The sequence below is a fragment of the Topomyia yanbarensis genome, chromosome 3 (genome assembly GCF_030247195.1).
Source record: "Topomyia yanbarensis strain Yona2022 chromosome 3, ASM3024719v1, whole genome shotgun sequence".
NCBI lineage: Eukaryota > Metazoa > Arthropoda > Insecta > Diptera > Culicidae > Topomyia > Topomyia yanbarensis.
Window position 1 is genome coordinate 59,173,071 of NC_080672.1, and position 6,873 is coordinate 59,179,943.

Here is a 6,873-nt window from a genome sequence, read left to right on the forward strand (position 1 = left end):
TGAAAGTTTTTCCCATATATTTCCACAGGTTGGTTTTTATGGGAACCTAGATGGCTAAACATATTCCTTATTACCTTTGACTTTGCATGAAAATCACATATAATTAAACAACGCTGATCGCAAACTTAGGCCAGATCCCTACGTGTGCCCCCATTCGGGTAAAGCATAGTTACTCAGACCGTGTTCGTTCTTTGATAGATTAATATTTAACAGCAAAATGAGGGGGTGGGCGTAGCGTAGTTGGTAAGTCGATTGCCTTCCCAAGTAACAACTGAAGTTTTATAGCATGCTACAAGTGCAATCTAAGTTTTATTAGTGGCTATAAAACTACCATGAAACCTCAATTGTTACTAGGGTTGTACGCAGCACACCTGGGTTCGAGTCCCGACCCCGCATATAGGGTTAGAAATTTTTCATAAGAGATTTTTCCAACCCGAAGAGGCGAATGACCTTAAGGTTAAAACCTCTATAATCGAAATTAAAAAAAAAAAAACAGCAAAATGAATACAAGCGTTATATAAAGTGGCGTTTACAAATTTTGAAATTTTGCTTGGTTACTGAAATATAGCGAGAAAAATGATGATAAAGTGTGATTTTTTTTACTTCAAATTCCTATATCTTGGGATTGGCTCCAATTATAATAAAGTTTTGGGTGTTTTTATGTGTAGAAATGTCTGAGAAACACAATGGCATAATAATTTTCACAATAACAATTCATGTACACTCAGGATTTTTTAAGCGGGGGATACATGCTGCGTAAATGAAAACCGCGTAAATTTCAAAATCCGCGTAAATTAAAACCGCGTAAATTTCAAAATCCGCGTAAATGAAGGCCACTTAAATTTAAGAATCCGCGTTAAAGGGAACCTCGTTAATGAATATCGCGTAAATTCCAAAATCCGCGTAAATGAAAACCGCGTAAATGAAAACCGCGTAAATTTCAAAATCCGCGTAAATTAAAACCGCGTAAATTTCAAAATCCGCGTAAATGAATCCGCGTTAAAGGGAACCTCGTTGATGAATACCGCGTAAGTTCCAAAATCCGAGTAAATGAAAACCGCGTAAATTTCAAAATCCGCGTAAATGAAAACCGCGTAAATTTCAAAATCCGCGTAAAAAACCGCGTAAAAATACCGCCCAAAAAACCGTGTAAAAAAAACTTGAATGTATAGCGATAAAAATGCAGTTTTACTTTTAAACTGGCAATGTTGCATGTTTGGCAACACTGTAACCATAAATTACTATTTTTTCTAGATTCCTTGAGCAATTTCCTTCAAAATGCATTTTAATAAAAGATCGTTGTCATCATGTTCGAATAAATGGTTTTAATATCCAGTAACGTCCAACGGGTGTTATATTCCTTAATCTTCTAATGCCACCTTGCTGACCGATGTTTTTAAATAGGCCACTAACTTAGCGACTGGAGTAAGCTAGCGCTGGATTAACACTAGCTCCAAAAACAAAAACACTATTTGTGTTTCATAGCATATTCCTAGTGCTACGTGACGTCCCACAAGAAAAGGAGTCCTGATTGAGCTGATGAGAATTATAGGAATCAAAAACTTGCTTTGGCTTTGCGAGTCAATGCAATATAAACTATGCTATATTTCTCCTTAGTAGAGAAAAATATCGGTAAAAACGTTGGGTTTTGTCATTAAGTTAGTGGGTTAATTTCTTTGTTTGTTTAGTGTGTATTTGACCAACTAGGGAGCTTATCCATAGATCATTGAATGTGCGTGAGGAATACGCATGGTTTTGTCTGAGCGGAATGATGACAGTTGAGAATTGACAATGCGCGAGAAAGATCGAAATCGACACTCGTAGAATGCGCAGTAGTTTATACGTTCTCCAGCAAAAGTAAGTGTCGGACTAACATTCCTTCCCTTTTGTGCTTTTCTGATCTACGTTCGGGCCTAGTAGGTGCCAGTATTGATCAATGAACAAATTGAGATTAGCAGAAGTTGTGCATTGAACGATGATTTGTTACTCCCAGCCAATACCACCTATCGATTCTCTCAATTTCAGCTAGTTTCGATAACGGAGTAGCAGCCAGGGATAGTCGCACAAGCTCAGGCTCAGAATCCAGCACTAACTTAGCATCTGATCTGATAAGTTTAGTCAATAATCCTTTCAGACGTAATATGGGAATGCTATTCTTCTAAAAATAATCATGAAATGAGAACCGATGTCTTCATCAAAGTTGAGATTATCAATAGTAATAACTTTGTAGAAGACATTGTTTCGTAACGGTGAAAAACTCCTTCCCTCAGGTAAGGAAATAAAGCATTTATCACGCCAAAAAACGCTTAAAAAATTGACAAGAAACTGACAGCATTTATACTGTCCCGACTCCAAGATACACAGATACTGTAAAAACTCCAAAACATTCCACCATATCAAGCCAAACCCCCAACCGAAATCATTTCCCTGAAATTTTGAACCGGTTCGGGTGTCATTTGTGCGCGACCTTGAAATTAATGGCTAGCGCTGCGCCCCCGCCAGAACAGGAAGTGTTGACCGCTCGCTGAACCGCCGCTTCGACTGTTGTTGTGCTTCCAAGCAAAAAATAAATTACAACACCAGAACCACACACACACGGAAGTCACGTCTCGTCTTTGTGGTCGTTGTCTTTATCCGTCGTCGTCGTCATCAACAACAGCTGAAGCTCTATCGCTAAGCGTTCGCCGCTCCCCAGCTGCTTTTGGGGCGTTTGACGCTGAGACAGCTCACTCCAAAAGAGGAAAATTCGCGTTGTAGTAGCTACTCAGCAAGCGCGTGTTGTTCTAAGTTTGAAAACACATTCCACCAGTAGCAGACATTCATTAACATTATTTAAAAATGACTTTTGCGCTATTTTTTTGTTGCCTACCTGCAAAGGTTAGAACGGTTAGATGGCTCGAGGTGAAGTTTTTACAAACAAACAAACAAACAAAAAAACCGACACCTAACGAGTGACTCAGAACTGAACACCAAATTGCGCAACTTTCACCGCCTGCTGCTGTTACCTTTCTTTCTAACACAAGAAACGCCGAGGCACAGTGAGGTGAGGTCACGGAAGTCAAGGATTTTGCTTCCCTCTCTGCAACCGGAAAGTCAACCGCGTCAGGATGACCCGCATTTTAGGTGCTGCTGTCGCGCCGACAACGACCTTCACGTTCATTTGAATTGCCAAACCTTTGCACCGGTAGGGGGAACCTTGAAAAGGTCTCCAATCCCCTCGTTGTTACATCTTTTTTGTTTTCGGCATTCGGGAAAGCAGGAAACCTCTCCCTCGGGCGGGCGGCAATGTTTAATTATGCGGGTGTTTTCAATATTGCCGTTTCCCTTCCGATGCGGGTCAGAACTGCTCACATATGCTTTTCGTCGCATTCTCATATCTTTATCTGTTTTATTTTTCAACTAGGGGAATTGAACCAGAGCGTTTTCAGAATTAGGGGCGTAACGTTCCCACGAATCATCTTTCAGCTGGGACGACAAAATAACGATGCATGTCGTTAGCCGGGGAATCGAAGCACCGAAACGCACTTGTTGTTTGCAAGCGGAAAAGTTTCAAATGACAATCACGTGATTTATGGGCAGTGACAGCCTACTCTCAGTAGCAGGTGTTCCCGCACTTGTTGACGTGACGGAAACTGTTGAATTTGAATTTGATCCTTCAATTCGATGATCGTTTTTGTTGAAAACAGCAGATGCGAGAGGTTGCCTAGTTATTGACGACTTGATTATCACGTTCGTCGTCGCTACACACACACGCGGTAAGACCCATGGCCAACTGTTTGGCCCCGTTTCGATCCGATGCGATGGAAACGAAAAGAAAACCTGACCAATAACAACAAGCGCGCGCGGGCTGTTCGTGTGCAATATACCCGAGTGTGTGTGTGTGCGCGTATGTATACTTCAAAGCCGAACCACAAGATATTGCGTAACTTTCACTGCATGACTGCAGCCGCAGCGCGGCCTTAACAGCACTGATCGATCCACCTCGATTCCGCGATTAGATAATAGACCTAGATTCGACGTCCATTTTTGCTACCTATGTTGTAGCCATGTTTTCACGCTCTCATACCCGCTGGCGCTGCTGTTGGGTAGAGTCTTCAGATATTTTGACGTGCCTCGAAAAATCTACGCTTCATAAAGCCATCATCTCACTGACGGTGTATTCACGATGTTTGTTATTATTCCTATTTTGCTCTGTTTGGTTATTTCGCGCGTTCGATCGGACGATTATGCAATTTCCGAACCTGCCAGCACCATCCAACGACGATGGACCCCGGAGTGGCCAGCAGCCGCGTGCGTTGCTAGCTCTTAACAGCGTTCTTCTCCGCTACCCCGTCGTCGACTTCGACGACCTAGTGTCTTGAATCTGTTGTATTTCCAGACATTCCCCACTCCACCGAACACAGCTCCCCACCACATCAACCTGCCTATTCCGCCAAACCCAGTTCTTCCCAACGCTGCTCATCTTTCATTAAAAAGTAAGAGTTTAATTACCACACCGAGTTTTGTTCGTCCGTCCGTTCAGTTCTTCGCGGGAAGCGAAAATTGCATAAATTAATTGTTCTTTACTCCCCTCGCCCACCGTGCTCCTATCCACTCAGTTTGAGATGAGCAGTTCAACTTGTTACTCACCGGGTGTGTGTGTGTGTTTTTCGCGTGCTAGTCGTCCATAAAAAAAGTATTAATCAAGCACGCATACACTTACTCACCTGTTGCCCGTGGTCCGTCCGTCCACCCGTCGTTGGTTCTACGGAGTCGTAATTTCGTTTTTTTTTCTTTTCACTATAATACACTTCAAGCTCCGCTGAACAACAACTCTGTAGAGAGTGATTCTAGGTTTTTTTTACGATTGCTTCCCCCCTTCGCTTTGCAACATCACCCTGCCAACCTGTTGCTGCGAAATGAGTGAAATATGAGCCGGTATTACGTGCTACGGCTGTCGGTTGTTGGGAAATGTTGCTTTGAATCAGGTGGTGGCTCTTTGGTAATTGGGATCATTTTAGAAAAAAAAAGGTCGATTACTGTGATTACTAATGTTCGTTTTTTTCGTTTTTATATTTCAGGTAAGCGCAGCTTCGAATTCATCAAACGGAAATTTAGAGTGAGTAAGTAAACTGACAGCTTTTACTGAGAAGGGTTCTCTTGGGTATGATCGTACATTTTTTAGATATTTTAATTATGGGACCTCTATATTAGTTTGCCTATAGCTATATCTCTCCCTGAAGAAGGTGCATTCATTGATTTCGAAACGTTGGAATTCAAAAAAATGAGTGGGTAATGTCAGAAACATAACCGTAGTGAAGTGGAATATACTTTAGACTGTTAATTCGATTGCAACTATTGTTTCTATTTTCTAAAAGATTGCAGAAAATTACTTATTTCGGTATTTATGCACGTCTACAAACACCGAACTTTAATACAGTTTTCGTCAATGGGAAATATTAAAACAGCTGGAGCCGGATAACGAATTACCCTCCCCAAGGTTGAGGGGTTTGACGGTATTGCAAACCTCATCAAGCATATTGCGTGTATCAGTGCTAACGAACCTCTGACAGACAATTGCTTTAAGATTGTTATTGCATTACGCCTCGATAGTGGTGCATCGAGGAGACCGAGAGGGCTTATGCGCCTTTTTATGTTCTATGTTTCTTCATACTCTGCACCACCAAACGCTCAACCACTGGTCTGTGATGTGGCCGACTGGTGGGTCGTCATGCATTGACTTTTGCAGTGTGCCGTGTTTGCAAATATTGTTCCACAATTTGATGGCGGTATTCGTGGACACCTCACGGTGGGAGTCATTGTGTGTCCATTTATCGGTCGAATTCGTCATTGTGCATATACTAATTAAATTAATTTAATAATTAAATTAATTTAATAAATTAGAATAAGTAGAAACCTATTAGTTGTCGCTTTGTAATAATCGTAGTTTTTCGTATTAGTGTACAATTGTTATGTGCTAGTCGTATGTCTATCTATGTATGTGTTCGTCTGAGTATTTGTGACAGGTAGGTCAGGGAATGGATGCAGAACTGGCGTATATGATAGAATAGTGGCTAATACTTCATTAGTCTGTACTTTTGCACAACTATTAGTTTACTTTTCCATTACTGATGCATACCAAAATAGTATCGGTCAATTTATACACTTCTAATCAATCTCTTTCCATCTTTTTTCTTTATTCGGCATGTTATGATTCCTTGTATTGGTATATCTCTGCAATGCGCTATCTATTTTTTTTTGTTGGAGACGGACGACGGCGGTATGCCCTTCCTTAATCTAAGTGTACTATCAACTATGACATATCACTATTGATGAATGATTGTCTTTATTGAAATACACACTCTTCCCAACTAGGCACTACACTTCGGATGAAGTTTATTACCTGTTTGGGATTTGCAGTCCAAATATCAAAAGGCTCCAGTGTTCCTTTACCGAGGACTCTAAGTCTGCGTTGCATCAGTGCACTGCATTCGCAGAGCAAATGCTGTGATGTTTCACTTTCTGATCCGATGCGCTATCTATACTCATACAGGTACAAACGCCCGTGGCCTTCGCGATAACACAAACCTGATCACAAACGCGACCATGCAATTGCAATAATCCACACATACTTACGCCCGCAATTTGGCCTACATGAAAAAACCCCGGTAGTTAAGTAAACGTAGCGTCTTTAAACTTCCAAACGCGGTCTCAAACATTAACCCACCACTCGCGCGATCATGAAACTGTCACGTCCGGAAGTCTTACCTCGGTCATAGCAGTCCTGACTAATCTCTTCAGTTGAACCAATCAAGAAAGTGACGCTCATATTCACTAAACAACACGTTCCATGGTGACATGACCTGGAACTCTAGTGATATGGGGAAACAGACT